Below are 17252 nucleotides of genomic sequence, written 5' to 3' on the forward strand. Positions count from 1 at the left end.
ATTAAAATTTGATGGAGTTATTGATAGAACCTGAAATTTTGTTCTACTTTCCACTGTAATTGAGTAGGGTCTTATGCTTTATATTCCTCATATCACAATTTCAGTAGTTACATTTTTGGAAAATTCAATATTTAATTTTTGTTTCTTAAGTAAATCATTAAATATCCAAAACCAGCTTTGTGTTAATTAACAACTCTTTAAGCAGCACTATACAGGTACCTGACAAGGACACACAGTTTCAAATACTTAAAATAATATTAATTTAACCCTCAACACAGTAAAAAAAAAAAAAAAAAAACATTTTGCTGATTAAACATATATTTTAGGATAACAGGATTTCTCCAGCTTCAGCCTGCTTTAGAATAGAACTATTCAAACGCATGGATTTGTTTCTATTGAGTAGTTTTCTTTTCCTGGGTATAGGCCATTTATTCCTGTTTATTTGTATACCTTCAATTTTTGTTGAAAAACTGGATATTGTAAAAAGGGATATTGTGAAGACGCTGGAAATAAATTTGCTCCTCTGAATTTTTTACTGTTGCTCTTTCAGTTGTTATTGCTCTGTGGTTGTTTCTGAGTTTCTTGGGGAAATTCTGTAAAATCTGTGTTCTTTAAGGTGTATTACCACCAAAGTGTCTGCTCAATGAGCATATTGGTCATCTATTAATTGGCAGAAATTCCCTTAAATGCTTTTGAACAATGACTCTCACCTTTTGCCAAAGTCTGTGTGTGTGTGTGTTCGTGTGCTCAGCCATGACTTTATCTTAGCAGATTACAGTCTTGCTTTAGTTTTCATCTCTTGCTCCAGTGTTAGCCAGAAGGGCGTGATAAGGCCTTCTAACGTCTGCCTTGCTTGTGCACAAGCTGAGCAAATGTGTATGGTTTGCTAAATCTGCAGGAATATTCTGGAGTTTTTCAAGTACCCTATGGACATTTCACCCTAAAGATTTCTTTTTGAGTTTTTTGACAATTCTCTTGTTTACTCCAACTGGTATTACTACCCCAGGCAACCAACGTTAAATTACAGGCTTTGGAGAAAGGTCTTTCATCCCCAAGGAAAATTTTAGTCAGGTAAAATAAAGACAAGCCCTGTGAATGAGGTTTTCGTGTGAGTTGTCAGACAGGTCAAGCTGTGAGAATTCAATAATGAGACATTCAGAGTTGCTCAAACTCATTCTGCTACAGAGCCTGGGAAAGCAGCAGGAGGTGGCCTGAGTTCTTGAACATCTACCACTCAGGTGGGAGATTGGAAGGAGTTCCAGGCTCCTGGCTTCAGCTGTGGCCATTTGAGCCAGTGAACCAGCAATGGAAAACACACTCTTTCTCCCTGTCCCTCTCTCTGTTGCAATCTCTTCCTCTCTCTCTGTAACTCTACCTTTCAAATAAATGCATCTTTTATAAAATGTATTACTTTTAAATTTCTCTTAAAAATGGAAGATGGCATCTAATCTTTGAAAACAGAGACTTGATTTAAAATCCTTTTTCTTTCATTTAGGTTTATGACATCAGATAAGCCTATTACATAATCTATGCCCCGACATATAAATTAATGAAGAAATATGAGCTTGTTTTATTTTTTATTTTAATTATTTCTTTAATGTAAACCTCTCTACTCTCTGGAGTTGGTATCCCAATTTTTGAGTAATGCTGAGATCAAATACTCATTTTCTTTTTTGTCTTGATTATGAAGGCATGGACATTTAATCAATGTCAAGTCAAACTTTTAACTATCTAAACTTTAAATTTGAAGTTATTTTCCAAAATATCAAGATGTGCAAAAGGGATGAAAAATTAATTTTGGCCAAAGGGTCACTGAAAAAAAATGAAATTTACAGAGAAAAATACAAGAAATCCAGCAATCAGCCCAGAGGCCTGGCTGATCATACAGTGGTTGGAGTTGTGGGTCCCAAGATTCCTTTCAGATATTTGTGTTAGGAATGTGGCCAAGGTCTGCCAGTTCCTCCTTTGTTCAGATTTGTGTAGTGAGACTTGTTCTCCAAATTTTCCATAGATGTTCTTAGATATACTAAATTCCTTTAGTAAGTTCTTTTTCTGTTTAAATTAGCCATAGCCAATTTGTGTTTGGTTTCTAAAAACCTAACTAGAATTCTGCTTTCAGCATTTGCGGAAGGAACAATTGAACTAAGTAAAGAACATATGCAGTGCCTGCTCCAAAGTAAAGAAAAATTATGAGCTCTTTCCCTTAGATTAACAGTTGTTGCAATCCATTCTGAATTTTCTTTAAACTTAGCAATCACATGATCATGAATAATATTCGTCTTTAAAATAATTTACATCGTTGATGAATAATCAAATCTCTTCCAGGTGAGAAAAATATTATCTATAATCAACTAAAGACTCAACAGAGGATTTTCAAATGTATTTGATTTTTGTGCTTTCAATAATCAAAATATCTTAAACTCTAAACCCTGTAAATATATAAATAATTTTGAGCAAAAATATAATAAAGGGAATCTTAATTCCTCTACTTGACTCCTTTTCCTCAAAGGCACTTTTCACTGAATGTCACCAAGGAGGAAACAAGGTAGTTATGCAAGAAATATACTATTGAGACACTTACTTGCCATATTTATAAGAATTCAACCCACTGCAATAAGAGCTTCTCTCTAAATTTGTGCTCTATTTTCTGCCAGTAAAATTCATTACCCTTTTGCTTTTAGAATACCTGGATATTTGCGTGAAAGCTTCATGAAATTTTTATAATAGTTGTTATTCATGGACATTCTGAAGTATCTTTCTATAAATAGATATTTGATTAAATCAAAATTGGCTGTAAGACTTACTTTTGTGTTCCTATCTTTTATGAACTAAATATATTACTTCTTTGCTCTGCTTTCTATATACTTAAAAAGCTTCCATAAGCACATGGCTTTGTCTTACATACTTTGCTTGGTAGTGTTATTAAACCATGATCTTTGTATTATCAAGTTGACCATGGAAGAATATTCCTTATCCATTCTTTCCTATCCATTGTACCATGATTGCCTTTATTACACCTTTTTTCTATTTTTTAAAAGATTTTTTAAATTTATTTGAGAGGCAGAGTTACAGAGATGGGGGAGAGAGAGAGAGAGAGAGAGAGAGAGAGAGGTTTTCCATCTGCTGGTTCACTCACTAAATGACCACAATGGTCGGAGCTTGGCCAATCTGAAGCCAGGAGCCAGAAGTTTCTTCCAGATGTCCCACACAGGTGCAAGGGCCCAAGCACTTGGACCATCTTCCACTGCTTTCTGAGGCCATTAGCAGGGAGCTAGATGGAAAGTGGAGCATCTTGGACTCAAACCGGTGCTCATATGGGATGCTGTCGCCTTAGGCAGAAGCTTAACCTACTACTGGCCCCTCCCTTTTCTGTTTTTTAGACTGTCTTTTTCTACTTACATTTTATTCCACCAAGCACAAAATACTGTTTTCATTCAGATTTCTGAGTTGCTTGAATAGAAATGTGAAGCCCTGGATTATCACGAAGCATTAACTAGTACAGATATATTCACTGGTTTGGCAACAGGATAAGAAGTCAGAAGACCTGGTGCGTCCCTAATGCAACATATTGCTGTTCTGTGGTCTCAAGGAAACGCGTTTAAACTCAAATCTCAGATTCTTTCAACTGGGAAATTGGGATACCACAGGTAATATACACCCTACCTACTTTATAGTGATACCAGCAACATGGTTGTGATATATGTGAGAGCATATATACAAAGTATATGAAATTGTTTCTCTCCATGAAAGCACTTATTACAATGCCTGGAAATTATCTATTAACTTATCTGTCATCTATTTTTAAATCACTTCCTCTTTGAAGGAAAATGAATGAACGAAAATCTAAATTACAAGTTTCGGAGTCAATAAGAATGAAATAGTATTTGAAATCAAAAAGACTTTTTACCACTTGCTCTGCTTTCACAATCTTACTCCTTCTTACTTAAATCTAGAAAGAATTTGTAGAAAGTCTGTTTCCACTGGCTTTTGCTTTCTTTTTATTTTCTTAAATATAAAATAAGAAATAGTTGAAAATGAGGGCATGGGGTTATGAAAATTTCGTTGCCATGGACAATAACACATATGTAAGAGAATGATTGTGAATAATTAATGACTTCAACCCAAGCTTTACTTTACTTACTTAAACTGATTTTTTACTTTTTAAATATCAATTAATTTACTCCTTTATAGTTGAATAGAACATATGTATCAATAGAATAATCTTCATTATTACAATTAAAGACACTAGATCAAAAAGGAAATTATGTAAATTCCAATGGTAGAAAAGTCATTTCTTCATTTGTGGTTATAAATATGAATTCTGTTTCCATTCCTTAAACTTGTGCTGAAATCAATTTTCACTAACATGTACAGAATATATTTGTTTTGCTTGTGTTTAGTTGGATTTGTCAGTTGTCAAATCATTGCCTAATTTCTTTTCAGGTTAAATGGTATTTTATTCCAGGGTCTGATAGAAACATTTTTTCATTATGTAGAGTGAAGTTGTTAAAAATATAATCACTCTAATTCTTCCCTTTTGCTCTGGCAATAAAAAGCCCTGGGAAGAGTTTCTATCACAGGCAACTACTATTTTGAGAGACATAATGTGTCATGTTTCATTGAAAAAATTTAACTTGAGCAAAAGTAACTCATTGATATATGTTCACAGAGACATTAGCTGAGGAGGAAAAGGTATGAACAAACAAATAAATAGAATAAGTGTTTGGAGATTTACAAAGTAAATTATGTTTTTGGATTTTCATTTATAAAATATTCATTGAATAGGTTTTGTATAGACCACATTGCCGGACAATGCAGTTCACAGATGAGTACAGCTATTCTCAGTTTCTGGCCCTTGCAGGTAGATGCACAGAATCTAACGAGGTTGAGAAAGAAATGGATGCAACATACCCAGAATCTTGTATACAAAGTGAATGCATTTTTAATACTGAGGTCCTAGAGTTGAGACTCAAAATGTTCCTGGGTAAAATTCTGATAATATTGATCAAGTTAATTATTATTATAAAAAAATTTGGGATAGATTATAGATCAAAGGATTAGAATCAACATATTTGAAATTCATTTATATCATTACTTATATAAAGCATATTTTAAAGTAGAGTCATTCAATTCTCATATATGCTGAATGATTTTTCTTTTTTTTAATAGTCTATTGAGGTAAAACACCAGTTAATTTAAACTGCTTTCAGTTTTGCATGTCAGAATACAAGGGCTATAACATGCAGATTTTTTAAAGCCTGAGTAATAGAATCAAATGGAGTCTTAGCACTATCACTTTTTGCTTGTCCTTAGAAAAACTAAGTAATTTCTAGTCTTTGTTTTCTTATCAATTAAAGTTTAATAATTATAATTTACTCAAGGATTTTTGTTTCTTTTTTGCTTATGCTTTAGTGTTCAGTGAGATGTTGCTCTTTCTAAGTCTACTGAGGGAGTGTCTGACCCAGATTAGAGACTCAAGGAGTGTAAATTGTAATCCAATGACTTCTGCTCATATTGTTATGGGACAAAAAGATGATCTTGTTTCTGGTTTCACATCAAAGAATTTCCACATGGACAAGGATAGTGAGCAAAATGAGATTTACTGAAGGGAGACACTTGCATCAGTCAGGAGAGAGACTTCAAGGGAGGAGTTGCCCCTGGGAAGACTGTGGGTACTGTCTCTTTTATGCGCAAAAGTTGATACTTAGATTGAACCAATGTGTGTGTGTGGGGGGGGGTGCAAAATAATAGTTACTCAGAAGGCAGAGATAGCAACCAACCAGAAGGCTAGAATAATAACCAATCAGAGGGCTGGGGTAACAACCAACTATTGGGTAGGGATAAAATCCCATCAGAGGGCTGGAATTTGTAACTCTGTTTAGCCTGTTCTCCTGATAAAACTAAAAACCTATCAGGGGCTAGAGTTGGTAATGCAGCCTATTCTCATTATAAAATAGTGTTGCTAAAGGCAGCCTCTGGGAAGAAGCAAGCACTCTGTTCATTTTTAAAGAAGCTCTGTCTTTGTTCATTATGACAGGGACCTGATCTAACTGCCTACCCGACCACCTAACTCCTCAAATTATTAATATTATCATTCAATATAGGGAGAGGCCTCACAACCTCATCATTCACTTTGATTCTTTCCCTCGACTCTCCAATTTACACTGGTGTGTAAATAAGAAGTCAACAGGCAATTTACAGAGAACCGTATACAAGTACAAGGAACTGAAATCACTACATTAATTAATTTTAACCTCGTGTATGACACTTACTAAAACTATTCACTGGTATTCAACAAAGAAATAGGAATCATATATGTAAAGTGTGTGTTATATGCTCTTAAATAATGGTAGTTTTTATAACTTGATGATAATAACAGCTAACATTTACCCAATGATATGAAATCCATGCCTGTGGCCATTAAATTTAGTTTGTACATTGGGGGAAGATTTTCTGTTAGAATTCAGCTGTAAGCTTTTCTATAACCTGAGACAGCCACAAATGTTATACAAATACTCTTACTCTCACAACTCAAAGCAGATAGAAGCAATTTGCAAATCAAAAGCAGTCAGAAGAAAGTTCAACAATCCCTTTTCATTTGGAGCATAATTGACTTTCTCAAGCAGTAAGATGGCACATTTATGTTTACCAACAATGATGATGTAGTAGTACTCAAAATAGAATAAACATGACAAAGGCTCTTTACTAAGAATCTGGACAGTGACTAAAGTCAGTGTTTGTTCCAAAGAGGTACTAAGGAAGGTCTGCTACATTCTGTTAACTATCTGGAGACTACCTCTTATGGAATATTGAGAAGATCTCTGATCATTAAGAATGTGCTGTCAAGAAATAAGTGGTACGAATAAAACCAGCGGGGTCAGTCCTGTGGCACAGTGGGTTAAAACCCTGGCCTGCAGTGCCGGCATCTTATGTTGGTACTGGCTTGAGTCCTGGCTGCTCCAATTTTAATCCAGCTCTCTACTAATGTACTTGGGAAAGCAGCAGCAGATGGCCCAAGTCCTTGTGCCCCTGCACCCATGTGGGAGATCTGGAGGAAGCTCCTGGCTCCTGGCTCAGGATCAGCTCAGCTCCAGCCTTTGAGGCAATTTGAAGAATAAACCAGCAGATGAAAACCTCTCTCTCTGTTCCTACCTCTCTCTGTAAATCTTTCAGGTAAATAAATTTAATCTTTAAAAAAAAAGAATACAACAAGGAGGACAAAGATGCTATAGAAATATAATTTACATACAATAAATATCTCATAACTTAAAGGTACTGCTTAAAGAATTCCTGTATTTGGGGCCAGTGATGTGGTACAGTGGGTTAAAGCCCTGACCTGAAGCGCTGTCATCCCATATGGGTGCTGGTTCTAGTCCTGGCTGCTCCTCTTCCAATCCAGCTCTCTGCTATGGCCTGGGATAGCAATAGAAGATGGCCCAAGTCCTTGGGCCCCTGCACCTGCGTGGGAGACCCAGATGAAGCTCCTGGCTCCTGGCATCAGATCAGCGCAGTTCCGGCCGTTGCGGCCATCTAGGGGATGAACCAGCAGATGGAAGACCTCTCTCTCTGTCTCTACCTCTCTCTGTAACTCTGCCTTTCAAACAAATAAAATAAATCTTTTTTAAAAAAAGAATTCTTGCATTCAAATATACCATTACCAGTTCAAAATAATAAAATAGTTCTTTCACTTTAGAAGCTCTACTGTTCCCTTTTCCCACTATTTTGTTTACTTTCATCAGAGGTCGATTTTTCCTGTCACTGAGCTATGAAAAATTGTACCAATATCTTATTAAAATCAATAGAGAGTTTAATTTATAACATATGTTCACTTTCACTTTGTTATTTGCTTTTGCCATTGTAATTGCTTATATTAGTGGCTGGGGTTAGTATTTTCAACTAACCAATCCTTGCTGGTAGAATTTTAAATAATGTAAGCCATATTTATTTGTGCATCATTTGACTAACACTTTGTAATACAGGCAATGCTGAAGACAAGAATACTTTATATCCCTTTGGGTGGACCAAATAAGCAGTGGCCATAATGTAAAAATTGGCTGTGCTTGATGAGTGTGTATATACCCTATTACTTTTCTTTATTCAGAGTTCATTTATATGGTTGTTTCATTTGACACTTAATATGACCCTGTAAAGAAAAAGGGCATGAGTAATCTTCTGAGTTTTATTGAGCATTGTAAGTGTTGAGTTTCAGAGAAGAGAAGTGAGAAATCTGGCACTGAAAAAGTTTTATCTTACTGTACTATATTACATTGCTTTCTTCTTCTTTGTAATTATTATCATCATGCTCTCTTCAGGTGGTATATTACAAGCATTACATACAAAATGCGTATGGATCTGTTCCTGTTTGCACCATGCACATTATAGATTCTCTCTCTCTTTATCCCCTTGAAGACATTTTTTTTCTGGATGAAAAAGCAAGGAATATGCTGTTTTTCCTAGAAGAAAATAAAATAATCATAGTATTAGAAGGATGGGAAAAAGCAAAAGGAAAGGAGATGAAACAGAAAATTTGAACATACTGTCTCACCAGCTACAAAATATGTTAAACACATCACACTAAAATCACCCCAATCCCAGAAAGTCTTTCAGGAGGAAGGTGAATTCTCTGGGTCCCAAGTCAATCAGTCCTTTTTCTCTCTGGCAAATTTCCTCAAAGTCCTAGGTTTAGAACACATGGACTATATCCATCTCTTACTGGTGGTTTATATTCTATTTTTCCTTTTATGATAGAAAACCTTTATTTAATAAACATAATTTCAGGCTGGCGCTGCAGCTCACTAGGCTAATCCTCCGCCTGCAGTGCCAGCACCCAGGGTTCTAGTCCCGGTTGCTCCTCTTCCAGTCCAGCTCTCTGCTGTGGCCTGGGAAGGCAGTGGAGGATGGTCTAAGTGCTTGGGTCCTGCACCCACATGGGAGACCAAGAGGAAACACCTGGCTCCTGGTGCGCCAGCCGTAGCGGCCATTTCGGGGGTGAACCAATGGAAGGAAGACCTTTCTCTCTGTCTCTCTCTCACTGTCTAATTCTGGCTGTCAAAAAATAAATAAATAAAATAAACATAAATTTCAAAAGTACAACTTTTAGATTATAGCGGTTCTTCACTCCATAACCACCCTCCCACCTGAAAACCATCCCATCTCCTACTCCCTCTCCTATCCCATTCTTCGTTAAGATTCATTTTTAATTATCTTTATATACAGAAGATCAGCTCTATACTGAGTAAAGATTTCAACAGTTTGTACCCACACAGACACACAAAGTGTAAAGTACTGTCTGAAGATTAGTTTTACTGTTAATTCTCATAGTACAACACATTAAGGACAGAGGCCTTTTATGGGGAGCAAATGCACAGTGACTCCTGTTGTTGATTTAACAATTGACACTCTTATTTATGACGTCAGTAATCACCCGAGGCTCTTGTCATGAGTTGCCAAGGCTATGTAAGCCTCTTGAGTTCACAAACTCCGACATTATTTAGACAAGGCCATAATCAAAGTGGAAGTTCTCTCTTTCCTTCAGAGAAAGTTGCCTCCTTCTTTGATGGCCCCTTCTTTAGTGGTGGTTTATATTCAGTCAATCTTAGTTGAAGAGAATAGATGATATTACATTTTAACATTTTCTTCTGGAGCAGGGTTTTATGATCCTTTGGAGATTCATAATTTCCAACATTTATGACATTTCTTGATATTAAGCTGCATTTTTCTAATTTACTGCACCACACTAAATGGTACCCTAGTGATCTGAAAAATGAATGTGTGCACCCAACCCTAAATACTGTATTTAGTACAGTTGTTACTACTGCTCTCTTCTTTGCATATTTTTATCCAGATTATCTCTTCTGAACAGGAAAAAGGTATCTTTGTCAAAATAGCATTATCAAATAAACTCTGTTTTCACCATCTATTAGCCATAGAAGTTCAACCCTCCATTTTCTCATTATAAAAAGAGTATGAAATTAAAAATACCTCCCAAGGAGCTAAGTGAATTAATGCAAGGAAAACTTTCAGCATAATACATAAATATATGAGAATTTATAAATATTAATATTATATAGGCATAGTATTAGATATTGTTTATTTATTATCTCTATAGTCAGTAACATTCAATTCTAAATTAATTTTCATTTTAGTGTCCCTGCTCCCTATATATCTCATTTCATTTTCCCTCACCTGGGATAATATAAAAGCCCTCTAATTGGTTTTTCCTCTAAATAATGATCCACACTGCCAATGCAGTTTAAAATATAATTCTCTTATTTAAGTATTTTTACTCTAACCACAAAGTTTACAATATTAAATTGAACTTGTTTGGCATGGCCAAAGAGTCATCACAATCTTGTGCAATTTAATTCCCAAACTAATATCCTGCAGCATTCCATAATATCTTTCATTCATACCATCTCCTACAATCATCTATGACCATATCCAACTATTTATTGGACATGTTCTAAAAAGGTATTTATGTGTGTCTCTGGTACTATTACTTCCTGTTTCTATGATGCTTCACCCACTTTTGTACACCATAAACTCTGAGTGATAATCCTAATTTAGATAAAATATTATCTCCCTAAAACTCCTAAGCAGACATTCTCTTCCAGGTTTCTATGGAGTGCTATCAATTCTGTTGATGTGATGCTTATCTAATTATGTAACATTTAGTTTACACATTCACAGCTCTTGACAGTTGTGAGAACAGATGTCTCTCCCTCAGACAAATAGTATCAGAATCTGCCCTATGTCAAAGAAGTCAATTCTCTTCTGTGTGCATCTATCACACTGAGTAAACCCTTATTTTTATCATCAAACAAATTTGCTGTTTTCCCTTTTTATGTTAATCCTTCTCCTAGTTTCATTATCTGACATTCATTCATTCATTCATTCATCCAGCAATAAACCCAGGGCTTAACACTGAGGAATCATACTATTAAAGTATGCTAGCTTTTATTTTTATCTGTAGAAAACTAATATTTAGTACATTTCTGATCTGAGATTATGTAGTGAGTTAATTGGGGCATCTTCTCCAATTGGTTTAGTTATTACAAAAGAAGGAGAAGGAGAAAATAGCTTCTCCTAATCTTTTCTCTATAGGAATATAATCAAGCATTGGGAATTTTTAATTTAACTACTGTTCTCTTACATTTTTTGAAAGATTTATATTATTTATTTGGAAAGCAGATTTACAGAGAGAGGTAGAGATGGAGAGAGAGGTCTTCCATTTGATGGTTCACTCCCCACGTGACTGCAACAGCCGAAGCTGCGCCGATCCGAAGCCAGGAGCTTCCTCCGGGTCTCCCACGTGGGTGCAGGGGCCCAAGGACCTATGCCATTCTCCACTGCTATCCCGGGCCACAGCAGAGAGCTGGATCAGAAGAGGAGCAGCAAGGACCAGAACCAGTGCTCATATGGGATGCTGGCACTTCAGGCCAGGGCTTTAACCCGCTGCACCACAGCAGCGGCCCCTCTCTTACATTTTTAACGTTTGCTCTCAACTATGTATGTAAGTCTGTGTATAAACTGGCAAATATTATTTTTGTCTATTTGCAATTTGATATGATATACTCAGTTTGCTTGGCATGGTGGTGGGCATTTTTACCTTTGTTGTTTTTGACTTATTTTGACATCTTCTGTCAGATACCTTGAGTGGTGCAGGAGTTTGAGTGAATAGTTTATACTTCTGACTTTTTTATATTTATAACTCTCATACTTATGAATTATCTCTAGCTTATTATCTGTGTCATTCCATACATAACACAAGTTCCAAAAACTTATTTCATTTTTTTGTTGCTGTCTCAGACAATTATTTATATTGTTGCTTAGAGAGAATGAATTGCAATACTAATGTACTCATTGTGTTACTTCAATTTATGCCATGTATAGAATTGAAAAAAAGTACAGAAGATTATCTATATTAGCTGTACTCCACTAGTAAATAGACACCCAGAAAGAGAATGGCAGTTTCAAACAGTAATAGTGGCCGGCGCCGCGGCTCACTAGGCTAATCCTCCGTCTAGCGGCGCTGGCACACCGGGTTCTAGTCCCGGTCGGGGCACCGGATTCTGTCCCAGTTGCTCCTCTTCCAGGCCAGCTCTCTGCTGTGGCCAGGGAGTGCAGTGGAGGATGGCCCAAGTGCTTGGGCCCTGCACCCCATGGGAGACCAGGAAAAGCACCTGGCTCCTGGCTCCTGCCATCGGATCAGCGCGGTGCGCTGGCCGCAGCGCGCCGGCCGCGGCGGCCATTGGAGGGTGAACCAACGGCAAAGGAAGACCTTTCTCTCTGTTTCTCTCTCTCACTGTCCACTCTGCCTGTCAAAAAAAGAAAAAAAAAATAATAATAGTGACACTGGAACACTAGCGTGGAATGAGTGAATCTCATTTTCATTCCTACTTCTAAATACATCATGAGGGCAGTCCTAGTAGTTTCCCATATATTTTCATTAGAAGTTAGAAATAATGGAGAATATATTACAAATTTATGTAAAACAACATATATCCCATATCTAGAAAGGTAAGAAAACACTTTTACTCAGAAATAGTATAAGCTCTTCTGTTTTTTACTTCTACCCTTCCCCTTAATTTTTCCTTACTTCCGTTATTTTGTCTTCCTTAACTTTCTATTTTATTCCCATCTTTGTATTTTATTTCTATCATTTCTATAATAAACAGATAATTAAAACTATGGCAGTGTGACATTCTTAACCACTGGTTTAACAAAGTTATAAAACAAAGTTTTATAAAACTATATTTGCAGTTGTACAATTATACACAGGAATTTCTTTCTTTTTTTTATTTTACCTTGTACACATAAGGGAGAACATGCACTATTTGTCTTTCTGGTTCTGGCTTATTTCACTCAACATGATGCCCTCCAGTTGCATCCATTTTACTGAAAATGGTACAATTTCATTATTTTTGATAACTGAATAATATTCTATTTTGTATATATACCACATTTTCTTTATCCATTCATCTGATAATGGACATCTCGGTTGGTTCTAAATTTTGGCTCTTGTGAACAATTCTGCTATAAACATGGTGGTGCAGATATCTCTTTGATGCATTGTGTTTAATTATTTTGGTTATATAGCCAGTAGTGGGATTGTTGGATCATACAGCAAACCTATATCTAGTTTGTTTTTTTTTTTTTTTTAAGAAATTTCCACACTCTTTTCCACAGTGGCTGCACTAATTTACATTCCTGCCAACAGTGGTGTTCTCCTTTCTCCACATCATAACCAGCATTTTTTACTCTCTGTATTTTGGATTTTAACCATTGTGACAGAGGTGAGGTGATATGTCATTGTGTTTTGATTTGCATTTCCCTGATGGCTAATGATGCTGAGCATTTTTTCATATATTGTTTGGCAATTTCTTTCGAAAGCTTTCTATTGAAGTCACTTGCCCATTTCCCAACCGGATTGATTGTTTTTTAGTTGTTGAGTTTTTTAAATTGCTGGCAGTATTATCAGTGTTTGACATCAATGTTTCATACAGGCTGCCCACATTCTTCATAAAATTAAATCAGTTCTATATCTTCTGATTATGGTTTCCTTGCAGGAATCATTATATTGAGGTGGCACTATTTTCAAACTTGAAATTTGAATGGATCATAAAATTTCACCTTTATGAAATTTTTTGGACGGAACCAATGCATAATGGTTCAAATGAAGATATGGTATCAGAAGTACAGTTATTTGCTTCTATATTCTAAGATTTCAGTTTCAAAAAGTGGGTTATGCTGACACCAGGCAAAGAATAACTTGTGAACTAAAAAGTTGAAGCTAACATTAAACTCTGCCAAATACCTAGGGCAAATCATTTATGTGAGAGCAGTTCATTCTCCTTAAAGGTAAAATAAGGATAATTATACCTATCCCCTACCAATTGCACAGTAAAATTAAGAAGATTAATGATTCAGACTAGTGCTTTGAGGCCCTCAGAGGACGGCACTCATACCTAAAATGTGCCATCATTTAATTGGGGCCTGTGGCTTGTATCTCAACCCCTCTTACTTTTGCTCCCTCATCTGTTAAATGGGAGACAAAAGTCCCTGTGTGGATTACTGAGTAAATTATAATTTTATGTGACCTGATGTGGGTAAATAACTCACCTGATTAACTAAAGGAGTCACATTAAATTACAACTTTGTGCATAAAAGCTCAGTTGCATCTTTGAACTCAGATGTGCTTTGTTGGTCTATGACTATTCTGCTTAGGACCAAGCAACTGAATCTACACGTATTGAAAATAAATTCTCAGTGGCACTCTTCAAAACATGTCTCTTACTTTATATGAATGAAACATTCTTTCTTTAACATGACTTTCAATAAGAACACTGCAAATTAAACCTGATTTATCAGCATTTTATTAGTTCTATTATTTTAACTCTTTTAGCTTGTTTCTCCTGTTCAGAAATTGAATGGCTTACACTCTCTAAAATATACATTCATGTTTGGAGTTGTAAATTAAGGAAAATATAATAACAACAAAATATTAATAATTATATAAAATTCATATATACTTCTCACAAATTATAATCACATAGATATGGTAATTTAATTTTAAAACTTACTAATCAGCTGAGTACATTAAAAAAGTCACTCAAGTATCAACTCTCCAGATGTAGTAGAGGTTTACATTTTGTCACAGTAAAGGAGTATTTGTTGTATTTTTCCCACTCAAACTGTCACTTTTAATTTAAAATTTCCACAATTTAGAATGGCAAAGGTGAAATTTCCTTGAGAGAGAGAGAAAGAGGGAGAGAGAGAGTCTCTTCCATACACTGGTTCACTCCTCAGATGGCCACAACGGCTAGGGCTGGGTCTAAAACCAGGAGCCAGGAAATTCATCTGGGTTTCCGACAAGGGTGGCAGAGGTCTAACAACCTGGTCCATCATCCAGTGCTTTCCCAGGCACATAAGCAGGAAGCATGATAGGAAATGGAATAGCTGTGACTCAAACCAGCTCTCTGATATGGGGTACTTGCGGTGTAAGCACTGGCTTTTACTGTTATGCCACAAAACCAGCCCCCTGAAATTTTGTTTTAAAATCACTCTAATATGCACTTTTGAGAATGCAATTTTTATTATTAGTGTTTATTTATTTTCTGAAAGTTTATTTTTATTTGTTTGAAAGGCAGAGAGACAGATTATACAGAGATGGAAACAGAGAAACAGAGAGCAATCTTTCATCCACTGATTCACTACACAAATACACACACTAGCCAGGGCTGGGCCAAACTAAAACCAGAATCCAGAAATATTATCAAAGTCTATCACATCAGGGTTAGGAACCCCAGTACATGAGCTGTCACCTATTGCCTCCTGTGGGAATTCAGCTGTAGGCTGGAATCAGAGGTGGAGCTGGGACCAGAATCTAGACACTTCAGTATAACATGAGAGACTCCAAGCAGTGTCTTTACCTCTGTCCAGATGCCCACCCCTGTTTACTAGCATGTGTACTTCTCCATTGTACTGAGACTATAAACTGATGGGAATATGAATTTACATTAATATTACTGGATTAATCTCTGAGTAAGGATGCTGCTATAATTGGATTAATCTTGAGCATCATTTAACTGTTCTTTTGTATTTTTACCCCATAAAAATAACAGCCTACATTTATTTTTTCAAAGTATTATTAAATATTAAATTATTAAAATATTAGTTAAGTTTCAAAAGTGGGTATGATCTGAAACTCATTTGAGTCTAAGAATGAAAATACTGGTTTTTGTTATTTTGTTTTCTTTTTTCTTCTTTTCTTTTTTTTAATCTTGTAAGGAGAGATTTACCTGGGATAAAATTTGGTTCTTCAGGTGTCCTATTGTGTTTCTACAGTCACAATTAAACAATTCTGCATCAACCTAATTACATTACATTGACTACACAGAGTTGTGTTTGTTTTTTTCACTTATTTTCTCAGAGTCAAACTGGCTTAGTAATGAGAAAAACTCACTATGCAAGAAGACCTTAATGCCAAATATGTTCTTCAGCTATTCTTAAGGTAGTTTTCAGCTAAAAGAATGTTTACCTAGGGTAGAACAATAGCTTCATTTCTCTATTGACTGCGCATCCCACAGTACTCATCCAGAAACTCTTCTTAGAATCAGTTCAACAGATTTGGAACTGGGTAAGGAGTTATCCTTATAACACCAGAAGGTACATCAAGTATATATACTCAGCTTTGATTATATGTTTTGTCAAATGAGTAGATTGATTGATAGCGATATAAGAAAATAAAAACAAATCTACTGTGCTGCCTATATCAGGGATAAATCCCTACTTACTATTCATCAATTACAATCATCTGTAGATATCCATGAGGGATTGATTCCAGGACTCCCTGTGGGTACCGATATCTGGGAGTGCTCATGGTTCTCTTATGAATTATTTAGTATTAACATACAAGCCATGCAATCCTCCCATTTTTTTTTTTTTTGAGAGTTCCACTGATTCATTCCCCAGATACCAGTAACAGCTCAAGCAGGAGCCTGGAATTCTGTGTCTCCCGCAGGGGTGGTGGGGCCGCCTTCCACTGCCTCCCAGGCGCACAGTAGGAACAGGACTGGAAGCAGGGCAGGACTTAACAGGCAGCTGCTTTAACTTGCCGGGCCACAGCACCTGCCCCTCCCATCCATGATCCTACTAACCCTTCATTAACAGTGCTGGCATGGAGCTAGGGCGGCAGATCCCAAAAGCCTGCCCTGGCTTGGTGCCAGGAGGGTGGACGGCCTCCTCCCATATATTTTAAATAATCTAAATTACTTATATCAAATACAGTGTAGATGCTACGTAAAAAATTGTTACACTATATGGTTTAAGGACTATACTACATCAGTGTATGTACAAGGCAGATAGTTATTTATTCAAATATTTTTGATTCATGGGTGATTTAATCCACAGATATAGACACCATGCATACAGAAGGCCAACTGTAATTTTAAATAACTTATTTCATAATTTTAAGGTTGTTTTTGTTTCCAAGAATGTGCTAGTCTATTGAGCCAATGATACATTCATTAAGGTAAAGAATTACTTCTAAGGTAAAAAAAAAATGTATCTGGATACAAGAAAAACAATCATGATTAGTTTAGTCAAAATGTGTGTGTGTGCACACACACAAGTGCAAAAATTTGGGGAATTATAAAATTTAAGGAATTCTTATACAATGAAGACTTGAAAAAAATGTTTCAATTGTTCGATGGGTGAATTTTCTTAATTATGTGACAATTTTCAGTTCATTT

Source organism: Oryctolagus cuniculus, chromosome 6, assembly GCF_051225735.1.
Source record: "Oryctolagus cuniculus isolate XC-2025 breed Fujian yellow rabbit chromosome 6, ASM5122573v1, whole genome shotgun sequence".
NCBI lineage: Eukaryota > Metazoa > Chordata > Mammalia > Lagomorpha > Leporidae > Oryctolagus > Oryctolagus cuniculus.